The sequence below is a fragment of the Pezoporus occidentalis genome, unplaced genomic scaffold, assembly GCF_034315485.1.
Source record: "Pezoporus occidentalis ecotype Australia unplaced genomic scaffold, CSIRO_AGI_Poc_V1 ctg222, whole genome shotgun sequence".
NCBI classification, from domain to species: Eukaryota; Metazoa; Chordata; class Aves; order Psittaciformes; family Psittacidae; genus Pezoporus; species Pezoporus occidentalis.
The window spans coordinates 928,042-944,130 of record NW_026914095.1 but is presented as its reverse complement, the minus strand read 5'-3'; positions in this window follow the sequence as shown (position 1 = coordinate 944,130).

Sequence of the window (16,089 nt, the reverse complement as noted above, 5' to 3'; positions counted from 1 at the left end):
GGGGATATCGTGCAGAAAAAGCTCTGGGGAATTATTTAAAGCCATGTTTGCAGATTGAGGGCTTTAATAAAATAAAAAGAGCAAAGAAAATATTATGTGTGCTCTGATGCAGGGTTGCGGGGTCTTGCTAAGTAACATTCACAGTCACCCTCTCTGAAGGAATGGAAGGAATCTTTATTTCTTGTTGGAAATAAAGATTTACTGGGCCAAGTAAGGAGAAGAGTAGTTTGACCTTGGCAGACTGGTGGTGGAATATGCAAATGGAGGAGGTCCTCTCTTCTAGTCCCTATAGGACTGTGTTTGTCCTTTCAAAGTGCCCTTTGGGACCAGTGCAGAGTCCTGATGCTGGTTGGTGCATTTGGATGCTACCATAACACTAATGGATGAGCTAATTGTAATTAATAATTTATTTTATAAATTTAACCCCTTTAAACATTTGTATTGCACTGTTTGCAAACAAGACTCATTTTTTCCATCTTTCTAAGTTATTAAGCAGGTATTTTCTGCAGTTATATTTCAGCCTACCAGAAATAATTGCTAAGACATATTTGAATTTGGTGTTTGTACTGTGTGATTGGTCATGCTGTAATTCAAATTGTATTCTTTCACATTTTGTCAGAGACCAGTGAGCTCTAATTACCCTAAAAGACCTAAAAGGTGGGATTCTCCACCCTCACTGTCTGCTCATTGGCCAGGAGCTCCATTTAGTCACAAGCTCAGGCCTTCAGTCTTACTGGAGTAATCCTGAGGGGAGCATTTAACACAAGACATCAAAAAGAATCTCTACCTAACTTGGTTGAAGGCAGCATTTTGAAAAGTGTTGAGTGCTTGGAAGTCTTTTTTAGCAATGATTTTGCCATTTCAGAGAAGAAGGTAGTATATAATTTGAATGAAAGTCTACATTTCTAACTGCCTGACTGCAACAATGTTTCAGTTTGAAGAGTTGAAGAGTTTCAGTGAGAAGAACCCCTATCTGTTCGTTAGATTGCTAAGGCCAATCAAAACAGCTAGCTTTTGGAGGACCAGTTGTTTTAAAATCACCTTTAGCGATAATCATGTTTTAAGATGGATATGTAACTCTTTTAACATTTGGGTGATTTAAAACTTCTGTCTAGAGGTCAAGAAATCTTATCGAAGAGCAAGTTTTCCAAATGCATTGGAGTTGCATAGCACCCACGTCCCTTTAAGAGTGATGGAAAGGGTGCTAGTAAGAGATGGTATTCTACTGGGGAAGAAGAGGTGGACCCTAAAATGTTACGTTTAGCCAGACTGAGCTTGAATATATTTGGTACAGAAGTTGATGGGAATGCTCACATGAACTACAATGAGACCAAGAAGTACCAGGCACACGAGTGAATCCTGAACTACACAGGACTTTTAGCAAATTTTTGAAAATAAGACCAATTTTCTGCTAGTGCAAATCAGCTTACTCTTGCTGCAATCTATGGCCTCAGTTGCAGTAATCAGGTTACAGGCAAGTACATTACTTTGCTATGTATTCCAACTGAGAATCTGTCCTAGAGTATGCACTAACTCCCCTAATAGACAGCAGATGTTTCCAAGATGAAATACTGACCTAAACATTACCATCATCTCTTTAATAGCAATTTTTACTGCATCACATGCCTGGCAAAATATAGCTAGTACAAGATGAAGCGAACTACTGCCAAGATGGACAATCAGCTAAAGGAGTCACTTTTAAGCCTTGAAAATACGCTGTGAGAAAACAAGCATTTCCAAAGGACCTCGGTGAATTCTGGTCCATTGTTGGAAATCTTGCAGCTAATTAGCAGCTATAGTTTCCAGAGAGAAGAAACTGACATGATGGAATGGCTGTTGGAGTCTCAGCCCATAGGTGTTTTGATGCTGGCACAGTTATTGATGTGACTTCTAGATTAAATTAATTTAAAGAGGGAGCCACAGCACAGGGCTTTTAAATGAAATAAATGTTCGGTAGCTAATGCTCTGCTAATATAATTTCACATAGGAGAATAGCCATGGCTATCAAGCATGGATTTTACTTGTTTCAGTCTGAGAAAGGTACTGAACAAAATAGCTCCATGTAAAGAACTGAACCTGTGGTTGTGTTTGCTTCCTTTTTGTAGCAAGGTATTGCAGTCTCAACCAGCACAGAACATGCCTACTCAGCAACCCCAGCACACTCTTTTCTCATGGTCCTTCAGAGCAATCCAAGTCTCAGAGCCTATATGTTCTGACATGTGTCATTGTCAGGTGCCAGAATAGAAATCAGAATTTCTGTGTCTTCTGCCATTTATTTTCTCCTCCTCTTTTAATGTTATTCAAAAACAATTCTAGGTGCATACAATCATCTTCCAAGCTAGGAGAGGGAAACTTGATTCTCAATTTTAAATTTAACTTATCTAGCCTTCCAAGGGTCGAGGAGGTGGAGAAAAGAGGAAAGAAGAAAACTATTTTTCTAGAGTAGAGAAACTCAAGCATTGCTTTATCTGTCTATTAAAGTTTTTAAAAAGGCTGTTGGTTATCACTCAAAGGCATAGAATAGAGTTTTAGGATCATGGGAATGCAGGTCCAAGCCTACATCCACTGTCTTTAGTGTCTTGTCCTCTACAAAACCTCTTCCCTTCTCTCAAAATGGGAACAATATTGCAACAACTGTATTTGCTGCATTCCTTACCTAGAAGGAAGCTGTTCTGATAACCACAGCTGCTAAACAGAGCAGGTCAATTATTCATCCCACAGTCAGGAGAATAAATGCACGCTTGAAGGCAAACAGGAGTGTTTCCAGTAAGTCTCTTGGATCCATGTGATGATTCTGTCCTTTATACTCTCAAATGGTGAGCAAGCAACATGAGGAGGATACTGCTAAGATATTTTTCATCATTTTCAGCAATCATTGTAGTTTATGTCCTCCGTTTATATTAATAACCCTTTGCAATCTTGACACCAAAATCTGTTTTCTTTCCAGGAGCATTCACCTCCATCACTCATGCACAAGCTCCTGGCTAATGGAAGACTGCTGGCAGGAAAATTGCCTTTCTTTTTTAATTTTTCTTTTCCTTCCTTTTCTTTACACCACTAAACCCCATGAGACTCTCTGTCTTGAGGAAGCCTCTGGAAGGATACTCAGCACTGGAAAAACAAGTGGAAAGAAGGAAAGTCAGGATGATGAGATGATGGCTTTGTGTGTAGGAGGAAAGGTGAGCCTTTTAGAATGTATATAAGACTTGATGATGTTGTGCAGATAAGAGGCCTTTCCCCAATTTAAATATCTTTATCCCATCCTTCTCTGCACATGGTGGATCCATATAGAAATGGACACATCTCTTTGCAAGTTACAACTGTGTTTGCAAGTTATTCCCCACCTAGCCCCATATCACAGAGGTAGATGCACTGGCAGGCACTGTCAGATCAACTTTGCCCCAGTGGCACAAAGCTAACATAAAGCAAGGCATCAAACATGTGAAACTGAGTTTCTAGTCGCTCTGCTGTGTTAAGTATGTAGCCCATATGATAGCAGGGAAATCAACCCACTGTTTTGTTCATAGTGCTGTCCCAGCCAAGGATGTACAGCATCACTGTTCATTAGTAACTGTCTTGCTATGACTTTGGGTTCCCTCAGTTCCCATCTGCCTGATGTTTCCAGTTGCTGCTTCTAGGTTGCTGTTCTGGCAGTTCCCAAATTTGCTGCTGACCCAGGCAACACATCTAGCAGCAGCTGGAGCATGGCATTGCCAGCACCACACATTGTCCCCATCCAAGCCCCTGGAAAGGCAACTGCATCACCTCTGGATTCCCTAGCAGAAAATACCTTTGTGTGAAAAGATCTGTCACAACCTTTTTAACTACGACATGGAAGTGGGGAGGGAAGGGAGGAAGATATTAACAGGTGAGGTCTGAAAGTGGTGTTTTCCTTGTATAAATCACTTTATTACGAGTCCAATAAAATAAATGGAGGAGGTCAGAGTGAGCACCTTCTCAATGCACAGACATGGCTGGAACTTGCTTTTGGGGTTTATTTTAGAAATAAACTCTGAAAAATAAAAATGGGATCCAGTCAAGTGGAATTATAGCAGGAGACTTGGGAAGAAGATCTTTGTTGAGTGATTTTGGTCTCACTTGGATAGCCTTGCTAATATTAATGAAAGACAGTTGTAACTTGGCTGTTACTTTGCATGATTAAGAGCAGTGTTTTACACCATCCAAACTAAAACATTAAAACAAGTCATTAGCAAATAGTTTATCCAAGACTAAGACAAAAAAAGACAAAAAGAAATGGGAACATGAAATATGCCTTGTAGCAAATCCTGGAACAGGTTTTGCAGGCCACAGTGCAGATATTTCAAATGTGTCAAAAGCAGCCTGACATTTCTTTAAGTCAAAAGAAAAAAGAAATGGCCATTGTGGGAATCGAGCTGAAACACTCACCTCTTCATCACCCTGATGTACAGCAGAAGGCTGAGGCTTATTTACTGGAAACTTGAACTGAAATTGGTGACCTGTGTGTACCTTATTGATGCTTTGCATCTCCCACAGGAGTTAGAACACCAAATTTCCCAACACAACCCACTGCTCTGTGCAGTACTGAAGAGAAGTTTAACAGGAGCCTAGCCTAGACCTCCTCCTGTAGCATGCCATTAAACTGCTGGCGCTTGGGGTGGTGACTGTACCGGTCTCCAGTTCCTGACCAGTTGTGTCCTGGATGGTTAAAGTGAGCAAAAGGCTGTGGAGGAGGTAAGGGGAGGATGTGCACCAACAGGAGTGAAATATCTGCAGAATCCTCCTTTTTGGGGGAGAATTGCCAGGAAAGCACAGGCTGAGACCCAAGTATCTCTGATAGACCACTGGGTCCACGGGGGACCGGGTGTGCACATGTCATTGCTGGAAACCCTTTGAGGGCCAAGGTTAAACTCAAGTAATGGAGCGGGGGGACATGCCGGTTTGGTCCATGGGAGCTCCCTGCGTGCTCCCAGTTCCAGCCCCTCGCTGCGGCTTTGGACAGAGCTGGCACAGGCAGCCCTCCCTGTTCCCGTCCCCGGCCGCTCCTCCCTTCGGGGGAGGCTGTGAAGACTTGTCCCAGCTCGGGGCATGGCGCACCCCGAAGGTTTGGGGAGGAGGCGGGGCCGACTGGCCCCTGGCTACAGCAGCGCTGCCGCTCTCACCCAGCTCTCTACACCGCCACAGTAGAACCCCGGACGGGGGCAGCGCTACAGCCCTGCATCCCGGCCAATGGCTCCGCCCGGGGCCCTCGAACCCCGGTGTCCGCGTCCCGTCTCTTCTCGCCCGGCAGGGGGCGGCAGCAGCCAGGCCCAGCTCCTGCAGCGCGCCAGGTCAGGCCGGGTGTAGAGCGGGGACGGGGCTTGGGGCCGCGCCTTGTGGGGCTGCGGCCGGGGTGGGCAAGTGCCGGCGGAAGGCGGGAGCCCGGCGTCTCCCGTCCTCGCCCGCCACACAGGGTCCCCCCGGACAGTTCCCGAGCACCGGCCGGGGCTCCTGGGGAGCACTGGCGAGGGGTTGGGGCTCAGCCCCGAAAGTCAGTCGGGGGTGTTTGTGGAACCCGGGACTCGGCTCCGGAGGCCGGTTTTGGGAGTCTGCAGCACGGAGCGGATCGGGCGTTTCCCAGGCTGGAAAACGAAGTGTAAATCGTTCGGGTTTGGGGCTGGGAAATGGGCTCTTGAGGCTAGGCTGGGGGTTGGAGCAGAGACGGAGTCCTGTGTATTTGGTCTTGGAAAGACAGTCTGCTGCTTCTGGTGTCAAACCAGGGGGGCAGGTTGGGAACTGGTGCATGAGATTGGGAGGGCATCCGGGACTAGGCAGGGGGTATGGACCTTGCTGGAGAAAGGGGTCTGGTCGTGTTGGTCGCTGAAGTTTGGGAGGCTGGCATGCACCAGCCTGAACTCAGCATCTGAGATAGATAGATAGATTAGATAGATAGATAGATGGATAGATAGATAGATAGATAGATAGATAGATAGATAGATAGATAGATAGTCAGTCAGTCAGTCTCTGGGGGAAGAGACACTTTTATCACCATCTTCTTGTCCAACTCTTTATTCAAGGCATGTACAACAGCCAGAATAGTCATTAACTCATTAGTCCATATTTAGACAATGTACAATTATGAGAGTTCATATTCATGTGTAAGAGTTCTGACACTGATTGATTTCCAACCTTGTGAAAAGCCATGATCATTTGAACAAGCAGAAATTAACTGAACCCAGTGCTGAAATGAACTAAAGAGGGGCTGTGAACAAACTTGAGCTGAAATCAAGTGGAGCCATCTGTGAGCTGGACCTGAAAAGAACCAGAGCAGAAACAAATGGGAGCTGTCCATAAGGTGGACGCAAAGCTGAACTGGAGCAGAAATGAGCTGCAACGATCCGCGAAGTACAGCTGTCCATGAACTGGACCTACAAACAAACTGGAGCCCAAACTGAACTGGAACCATCCATGAGCAAAACAGAGGCTGAAACAGCCGACAAAGCTGCAGCTGAGTTGAAGCTGCAGAGGAGTGTCTCCAGGCATTCAGAGCTGGTCTGTCCCCAGCCATGTGCTGTGCAGGCATTCTTCATGGGGGATCCACACCCCACACATGTCTTTTGGGCACAAGAGGCTCCTAGTGTGGTTGGGGCTCTTCTGTCTGTCCATCTCTGTCCAGGCTGAGACATGGCAAAATCAGAACTCCCTGAGGCACCAGGAGCTGCTGCCCCTGCAAACCCTACTGTCTGCAGCCATAGGCAGCTCCTCTCAATCCCTCAATGACTCTTTCAGCAGCACCTCCTTGGTGCCGCACACCCATGCTTGGCGAGGAGGGACACCATAAATATCCCATTTCTTTCTGGGATAGCAAATGAGAGTCAGGATCTGGCTTAAAACCAACTGCCCCTGGCCATCGGAGGAGGTCACCTCGGTGGGCACCGATCCCGTAGTCCTCAGCTCCTGAAGCACTGCAGTGGCACCTGCCGTGACCCACTGGTGCTGCCCTGCTGGCACTAGGAGCCCTCTTTACTTCCCAAGGGCTCTGCAAGGGAGCCCTGCAAGGAGACGGTACCTGAAGGGGCAATGGCGGTGCCCCAGCTCCCACACCGGAGCCAGCGAGTGGGAGAGAGCGGGTGGTACCTCGAGGCCAGACGGGACACGGCATCGCCGGCGGTTCCCCCCTGCTGGCTGCAACTGCCCCTGCACCGCGGCCCTGGCGCGCCGGAGGAGCCCCGGGGACACGGGACGCCCGGGCCCGGCGCGCCTGCAGCCGGTGTCCAGCACAACGGCACCCTCTTCCCGGCCCGCAGCACGACCGGGGTGGAGGGAGGCGGAGGCGGAGGCGGAGGTGGAGGCGGAGGTGGAGGCGGAGGTGGAGGCGGCGGCGGCACCGGCAGCAGCAACGGCGAGGACCGGGTCCCAGCACCGGTCTTACGGCGTTGGCGCTGCGTGGAGTCCGCGATGAGAACTCGCCTTACTGAAGCCTCAGCTAAGCACAGTGGCGCCGCCTGGCGGCCAGGGGGCGCGGCACCATGAGGACACCCTTGGGAGTGGGACAGATGTGGGTATAGGAATGGGAATTACGAGACCTAAAGAAGCCTTCCAGAGTCTTTGAAAAGACATCGCTGGCCTGGTTTTGGCTGTGATAGAGTTATTTTTCTTCTTAGTGGCTGGTGCAGTGCCGTGTTTTGGCCTTAGTCTGAGAATAATGCTGATAACACACTGATGTTTTAGTTGTTGCTAAGTAAGTAGTGCATTTCTGTGCTACCAGTGTTAATTACTACTAACAGTGTGCAGTGGGGATTAAACCTATCTCAAGCACTTCCCACACTAAGCAGTAAGCCTGAAGAAAAATAATCTGTGAGATCCTTTAGCTAAACTCATAATCCTGCCTCTACCCTGGATGAAACACAGTGAGGATCTTGCCTTGATATCTGGCAGGTAAACTAAGCAACGCTTCTTATAGTATGGACTTCCTCAGCTGGTCAGTATAAAGCATGGCTCCTGCCTGGCTGTAGGGAGCTGGTGTTTTGTGGGATGTGTAAAGACAAAAGGCAGTCTCACAAAAAACTTGGGGTTTGCCTGCTCCCTCCACTGCCAGAAAGCCTCTGCACAAGGGATGTTCTAGCATCATCTATCCGCTGGTTCTACCTGAGGGCTTTGCTTTGTACCATTTTCCTGTTCCTCTTGTACCCTCTTGTCTTTCCCTCTCTGTAAAAGTAAGTCCCATGTAACACAGATAAGGAAACCCACCTGCAGCCACCATGGCCAAATGACCACCCACATCCACACTTACATCCCAAGGAGGAAGAAGCACCCAGCATTGCTTCCAGGCAATGCAGACGTGCCCAAAAGTGTTGCAGCAGACAGTGCAGTGGTGGAAGAAGATGCGGTGAATAGGGCTGGAAGTCACAAAACCTCCTCAATATTTCCCAGTTGTGCAGGGATTGCTCCAGCGTGAATGCAAATGCTGCTAATGCCTTCTTCTCCAGAGCTGACATTTCCTGAGCAGAGCTCTCTTCTTTGACCTCCTTCTGTAAATATTGACATTGCATTCACATGGATAATAGATTTCTGTCTGCTTTTACTGCAGCCAAATGTTTCCACTGGGACTCTTATTACTTCTTATGGCTGGAAATGCACCTGCACCAGATGTGAGGTTCAGCATAAAACCCCTGCCAGCCCAAATCCCCAGGTCTCTGAACAGACTACTGCTGCCTCATCGCTGCAAAGCCCCCATTTATCTTTAGATAGGGTGAAGAAATAATAGTCTCCTGACCATTCCTCTTCTTTGGGAAAAAAGAAAAACCCTCACATTTGCCTGCCTTCTCCTTAAATCACTTCCTCTCTCCACAGCACATGCTCCCAAAGCAAGTATCCAGCCTGAAAAGCTACTTGCCCACCACACACAGCCCACACAGTCTCCTGAAATAAACCCAGGAGCTTCCCAAAGGAGGAATAACCTGAGGTTTTGGTTTTCCAGTAGTAAACTGGCTGTTTGTAGCTATTTCTCCCCAGAATGAAATCCTCCTCCACCCATCACCCAGGGATGAGCCCCAGCACTTGCTCTGTGCTTTGCCTCCAGCAAAGCTTTGCTGCAAAGCATCCTGCTCCCCTTTCTGCTCAGTGCAGTCTCTCTTACCATGCCAAACAGCCTCCTTTAAAAGCAAAATGGCTTGGTGATGCTTCTTAAGCCTCTGCTTTCCTTAGTATTTTGCTGGCTTTTGGAGGGTTGCTCCAGGCAGGGCTTCAGAGAGCCAGTGCTGACCAGCATGCAAGAACTGAGTGGTCCACATGATAAAACAGTAAGCACCTAGGATATGGTTTTGCACAAATGCCTGGGTTTTCCAGTTGCCTCAGCAGCTTTGCTGTCATATTCAGCCCTTTTTTTCTGCTCTCTCCTGCTGTCTGGAAGGTGCTGTAGGGTTACTGCAGCTGTCGCCTGGCCAGTATACATGAGGCACTGCTTGTCCTGCAGTTCTGGGAGCTGCAGCTTGACTTTTCAAATGTACTTTAATATTCTCTGATGGCCAGATTATATCCTCCAAGTCTGGACCATGCAGCATCAGCTCACTCCCTTTGCCTACACCACTTGGCCTGCAGCCACAAGGAAAAGGCTCTTTAAGAAAGAGCATCTGAAGTGCTCCCTAAACTCATCCTTTGCCTTTCACAGGGGCACACAACAGGCTCGTGAGGATTTTGGTGTTCAAGGTGAATGCAGCTGTGTGAGCAAGGTGATTCTTCCTGCTTTCCCTTGCTCCAAGCTTCCCATGCTCCTGCGCAGAGCATGTTATGGGGGTGCCAGGAGTATCCCTCCCTTGTGGGCAGCTCTGGCTCCATGCAGAGAAATAATCACTCCCTCTTTTTTTAAGACATCTGGCATGCACTGAGCAGGAAAAATATGGCAAGCTGGAATTTCTTTCATTGGGAGAAGCAGACGACACTATTTGGGCCAAATCTAAAGTTTCTCCCTTACAATTTTTGCATATGAATGGGAATTCAGGCTTGGTCCCCAGCGAGCCCATTATTATATGTATTAACAGGCAGCTGGGCTTTAGAAAAAAGGAGAAAGCAGAAAGAAAATAGATGTTTATTCTGTGCTTAGGCAAATTCACAGGAGACGAATCATCTCCCATTCTCGCCAGACAAACACTTTGCTCTCTATAGGCTCTGAATGCATTCACTCATCAAGGCATATTGGGTAACTGCTTATTAGCACAAGTTCAGCTCCCTTTGTGCATCTCTCAGCTACACACAAATTTAAGTCCTCAGTATGGCAGGCCTGGTGAGATTATTTTGCTTTCCCTTTCTTAGAGGAAGCACAGGATTACACTGCTAGAGCTTTAACTTTGATTTGATAAAGACTCTTTGTTTATATATTTGTATATATATATCAGAATATCTGTATATAAAATATTTATATCTGTATATACATATATATGTATTTTAATATATTTTTTATAATTTGTATATTTTTCATATACATGTCTTTTAAATATTCTCATATATTTTTACAACCTTCCTCAACACGGTCACTTGTTAAACCTGAGGAGGTTTCAGTGCCCTATGGTAAACATTCCCAGGGAATATAAAAGGGCTTTGCTATGGGTCAGTTTCAGATGAAGCTAAAATCAAATCACAGGGCTAGGGGAACCAAAGAAATGCCATTTTCCATTTGACTCCTTATTTATTAGCTCCTACAAACCCACTGCTTCACCAGTGGGACATTTCTGCAGTGTAAAAAGCAACCTGAAGCACACCTACCATCCTTTTCATCTTTCCTTTAGAAAACAAGACACCTCTTCTCCTTGAATAGGTGAATAATATCATCAAACAAGAATGTACATTGAGAAAACTGTCCCCTGCCATCACTGGGGACCAGATGCCTGTACAACACCATTGCTTATGGAGGCATTTCAGCTCATTGCTTGGCTTCCTGGCATTTTTCTCCAAGAAAACAAACCTTTTGCCTTTTTTGTCTGTTTTTTGTCAGAGTTTTTTATTTATTGATTGATTGATTGGTCTCAAGGGAAGCCTGGTTTCAAAGGGAGCCATGCTACATTGTACAGCCTCCCACTGCAGCACTACGGCTGCAAGGGGAGGGCTGCTACCTTCCTTTCCCAAAACTCAGGTGCACTCAGGCTTTCCAAATTTTGAGGCATGGAGGGGTCACCAAGACAATTAGCTGGGTTTAGTCTTATTTTTACACCCAAATCCACTCCAAACCATAAGGTTTTACCTCTTTTTTTTTTTCCCCTTTTCAGTGCTTACCTATCAGCTTGCAAAACCCTGTGGCCTGTAAATTCCTCCCTCCCATCACAAATCCCAGTGGCAACACCCACAAAAGCACCTGCAATAAGCTGATTTTTTGAAAGGAAAGGTCTGGCTTTAGACTAGGATGCGATGCCAAGAGAGCTCGCAGAATCCCTGGGTGGCACCAGGGGTATCAGCCCCTCATTACAGGCATTGCTACCGTTGTTAGAGAAGCTGGCTGCTTATCGGCTATGGCCATAAGGATCACAAGAGCCTGGATAATAAGCTAGCAAGAGGTAGGCCCCTTTTTTCTGTTCCTGTACCCACTGTGGCTAAAGTCTGTATCTGAATGCACTCTCTTGCCATAATTTATTTCTCCATTACATTTCTGACCCAGGCCTGGCTTTGCAGATACCGCTGTCAGCCTTTTGCCATTCTGATGAGGCTAACAGCAGCACCTGAATGCTAATTGCCTTCCCTGACAAAGAAATCACCCACTTCCAGGGCATTAGGGAGGAATGGATAATATATGAAGGCTTTACCCCCGCCTGGATCCTCCCTTCAGGATGCGAAGTGTGGGGACTAAGGGTTTGATGTCTCTCCAGCTGCTGCATAAAATTGGAGGGCAGTGCAATGACCCACAGCTCTTAGTTAGATCTGGGGGAAGGATGAAACTATTGCAGGGCTGATTTCTGTGCCCTGAAGGAACTATCCTCATTGATTTGGGATGCTGCATGCCCATTACTGCCCTCCCCACGAGCATCCAAAGTTTTCCTGTACTAGAGCCACCAGCTTTTCACCACACAGAAGACTTACAATTTTATTATTTTATTTCATTATTTTTGTTTGTTTGTTTTTTGTTTTTTTGTTTTTGTTTTCTGCTGGAAAAGTTGTAATTGCTGGTGCAAGAAGACCTATGATTTTGTCTATGCAGCCAAAACCCACTCCTTCTCAGCCTGATCACTCCTGGGCTGTTTGCTGCCAATCACCATATCACCTGGTGTTCTGCACATGTATGCATATATATCCTTCCTTCCCTCCCCATCTGCACACATACATCTCCTTTCCCTTCCTCCTACATTATCTGGGTCCAACCATAGATTTTATCCCATCTGAAAGATATTAGAAAGCCCAGTGGTCCTGAGCTCCTACACGTCTCGTGGAAAGACACTGCAGGAAGCCACTTTGTCGGCGTTTTTCTCACCAGATGGGAGAGGTTGTTGCCTATCTTATTTTTTAAATGAACATATCATTTCCCTAGCTTCTTTTTCTTTCCAATGAAATACCATTTTTACCTTGCATGCCCTTTGGCTCAGCAGCTCCACACTCTTGAGGAGTAAATGATTAAACTTTGGAGCCTGGAGTTTTGTGTTTAAATGTCAAGCTTGAAACACAGCAGCTCAGAAGAGAAATCGATAGGATTTCAATTTTCTTGTAATAAATATGGCCTTTATTGGGAGCAAACCAAAAAAATAGCTGGCAGCCTATCTCACAGTTTTGCTGCTTTTTTTTTCAGCTCAGATTTTCCTTTTGGTTTCAAAGTTAAAAAAATAAGCTTTGAGAGAAATGTCATCTTCACCAGCACAAACACATCCATTGGCTGCTTATGGGGAAGCTTAAAGAGTTTTGTGGTCAAAAAAATCCTGGTTAGAACTGTTAATAGGTTATCAAAGCATCACCACAGAAAAGCATCTTCTTTCTTTTATTATACTTTATTTGCTGCATATCGCTAATACTGACACTACAAATAGCAGGGCTGACCCCAGCTGGAGGTGAGGGAATGATGGGGTAAGAAAATCATCTATATGTGGACACCTTGTTCTCCTCCATGGCTGGCTCATAAACCTTTCCAGGAGGAAAATAATCAGCCATACATTACTGGGTTATCACAGCTCACTATAATGCAGGGGTCTGTAGCCATCAAACCCCTGTGAGTCCCGAAGGACTTGCCCCAAATGCTCCAACTGGAAGTCTTGTTATGGAGGCAATCAATCAGTATCTTCAGTGAGCATCACCCTTCTCTGAGTTTCTCGGAGGCTTTTTCCCCAGAGACCCTCTGGTGTGTAGTAACTGCAAGCACACCCTGGTTTGGTCTTGGGGGGTGCAGAGTGAGCCTTCTGCTGGCCATGTTGCTCTGGCTCCCATTTCCTACCCTATTATCAGCCCCAGATTGCTTCCTTGCTAACCATCTTCACCCACGAGGTCTGAGCTCTGACAGCAAAAGAATAATTGAAAATGCACACTTGGAAGCACACATGCCCTGCTGAGGGAACTGCCACCTTTATAGCAGTGTCCCCACTGCAGCCCTGTGCTGAGTTATCCAGCGTAGCCCTTTTTTTCCCAACTTACTCTGTTTTAGTTGTTTCTGCAATGCCTTGATGTTGGTTCACTTTCTGCACTGGCCTGTCTGCTGGTGAAGTGGCTTGTCCTAGAAGCTCCCTAAGTCTCATATTGCAGTGGAAGCATTGTGTATAAGGTAGATTTTCCCGTCCCACCCATCCATTTTACCAAGCAGGTACAGTGTATGCCCTTCTCCACTCCTCAAAGTCCAGCTCCCTCCTCATGTTGGCAAAAATGAATCACCCTTGGATCAGGTCGTGCTGTTTCTGCTGCTTCTTAATGCACTGGAGGGTGACTTTCAACAGGCCATGTTGACTTGAATAAATCTATCTCATTCTTTCATCTCTTCTGCTTGCTGGTCCCCTTCTTTGTGGAAGTATCCAGTCACAGTTTATGCATTCCATGCTATTTATGCAGTGCAGCCCATGAAAAATACATGAATAGTCCTTTGCTCTTTCTCCCCATGGCTTCATAAATCTTGCATCACTTTCTGCATGGCAGCTCAGCTTCACCGGGTGATGGGGAGCAGCCTCCCCACTGCTCCTGCCCCAGAGCTGCAGCATCCTGTGGGGATGCTGGCACTGTAGGCTCAAATCCTGTCGGGCTAACAGAGGAGAAGAAGGGGAGTGTTCAGAGCCCTCTGAGCCCTGTTTTTAGGTTACTGGACAGAAAAATAAGACAGAGGTGCTAGTTCAGTGCCTTGCAGTGTCTCCAGCACTGGGAGTCACCTCACTTTGCAGTTTGTTTTGGATTTACTGAAAACCAGAGTGATGCAGAGAATAATTCCCCTCTTCACACCCTGTTAAGCATCCTTGAGAGATGGCATATGTGACTGGAGATAAAGCTGTCTATTTACTGCAGGGACCAGCTGGAGACTGTGTAGAAGCACACCCAAAATGTAAGCAAGTCAGGCACATGCTTTAGGACCCACTTTGCATGTAAAGCACCTTACCCTTCTGAGCAGGTAAGTTTATTACTCTGTGGCCACAAAGTACAAGTGCCTCTTCTCACACTGAGCCCAATGGCAGAAAATACTAAGCAAACCCTGATTCGAGAGCTCTGTAAGGCTGGTCCCAAACCAGGATGGGCACAAAGGCTCAAAGAAATTGCCTAATTCCTTAGTTCTCACTTAAAATGGAACATTATGGAAGAAGTTTGCATTCAGCTCTCATTTTTACTTTCTTTTTTTTTCTTCTTTTCATTGAAGCTGCTAGCAGTGGTGAACCTCCCTATTTTCCCTACAAGACTAGCCTCAGCTCTCAGATGCCTCCCCATCACCTGTAAAGCTATTTTGCATGCAGCCCCTTTAAAGAAGTTTCCCCATTTTTGTGTTTTCCTCTTAGCAGGCTCTCTGCCTCCATAAATGATGCTGCTAACATAGGGTGAGTTTTTTCCCCATCCTCAAAGTCCCTCTGATCCTCCCAACGTCTGTCGCTATTGCGGTCCAGCAGCAGATAACCGTGGGCTGAATAAGAAAACACTGCATGGGGACTGCCGTGTCAATCCAGAGTAAATTTATCCAAGTTGCTGACAAGCTCAGTTTGCTAACCCAATTGACCTTATGCTCCCTTTAATATATAAAGCAGCATTCGCCTGCTGTCCCAGCCTACCATGCCTTTCCTGGCCACGGTATGAGTGTACCACCCATTGTTGGCTGTGGTTTCCCAAGATGTTGGGAGAACCAGCATCCTAATCCGCAGCTCTCCCATGTGTTCTCCAGCAGCGGTCATCATGCAGGAGCCAGAAGATGCTGGCTGCCCACCACCACCTCTCTTAGACCTTTCCCAGGCTGATCTTTTACACCTTGCCCCTCAGCTTTTCCCAGCCATGGCTTTTCTCACTGCTCTTTAAGACTGGGCCATGTGCCTTTGCAGCATGAGGTTGCCTCAAATCCATGGGGCAGGGGGGAACGGGGTGGGGAATGTTGTGATGGGTGCTCTGGCCAGCCATGGGTCGGCTGGGGTACCTCCCCAAAAAAAATCAGAGAAAAGCAGTTCTTGGAGGAGGGAAATCACAAAACCATGGTATTTCTGAGGGATGGAAGAACAGTGTGGCCAGGAACTGTTATGAGTCTTGATTGGCTTGGTGGATGCTTTGCCTCACAAGCCAGACTAAAAAGATTCCCTTCCCCCCCAAAATAAAAACACAGGAAAGAGGGAACAGCCTGTAACAAGGTAGGATGGCTTCACGTAGGGTCTACGCATCTTCTTTGTCCCAGAGGCCCATCTCTTCCCTAGGGACCACAAGATTAGCACCAAGTCTGTGTTTAGGAGAGAAAAAAATAGAATTTATTTCCTTTCCAAGGGGAAAATCATGACGCTTTGTGGACAGCGAAGGAGCACGTGTGCGTGTGATCCACAACTGAATGTCACTGTTAGTCAAAGTTTTTTATTTTTATGAAAAAATAGAAAATTTCATATCTTACACTACAAAAAAAAAAAAACAACCCATGTACACAAACAAAATGCACAGAGAGCATCCAAGGAGGTGGGGGAGTGGGAAGGAGAGGAATAAATACAGCAATGCTAGTCTCCTATGAGT